Below are 784 nucleotides of genomic sequence, written 5' to 3' on the forward strand. Positions count from 1 at the left end.
AAATGAAAAATATTAATTTTAGTTTAATTTTTTATTATTTTTTTAAAAAATATATATAATCTCATATGAGTATATTTAATTCTCCTCAAACATATTTTTTTTTACTTTTTTTTTGTTTTAATGACTAATTTAGATTTATTATTTTGATGGTCAAATTTATTTATGTTTCACTAATATTCTTGTAAAACTTATTTAGAAGACCAAATTTTTTTCTTCAAATACAAAAAATTAAATTACAATATAGACAAAAAAAATAGTTTTAAATTATAATATAGCCACTAAAAATAGTTAAATTTTTTTTTACACTAAGCAATGCAAGAAAAAAAATAAGAATTAGAAACTCAAATAATTATAATAAAAGAAGTCAAAAAATAATTTATGTATGAAAAAGATTAAAATATACCTTGAACTTTGCTAGAAGAATCATATATACCCCTAAATGATTTTTAAGAAAATAAAAAATAAAAAATATAAATTTAAAACTAATTTTTTCACTTCCGTTAAATGAAGGGTCTATGTGAGATAATTTTGTAATGGTAGGGGTATATGTGAGCCGTTTGTGTAACGGTAAGGGTATATATGAGCCACTTTCATAACGAGGGGCATATCAGCTCCAAATGACAAAGTTGAGGGGTATACTAGACCCTTTTCCCAAAATAAAATTGAATTTTATGATATTAAACATGTCTCATGACATTTTAGAAATAAAAAACTCATAAATATCCATCATTTGATATATATATATATATATATATATATATATATATATATATATATATATATT

Source organism: Solanum stenotomum, chromosome 5, assembly GCF_019186545.1.
Source record: "Solanum stenotomum isolate F172 chromosome 5, ASM1918654v1, whole genome shotgun sequence".
In the NCBI taxonomy this organism is placed as follows: domain Eukaryota; kingdom Viridiplantae; phylum Streptophyta; class Magnoliopsida; order Solanales; family Solanaceae; genus Solanum; species Solanum stenotomum.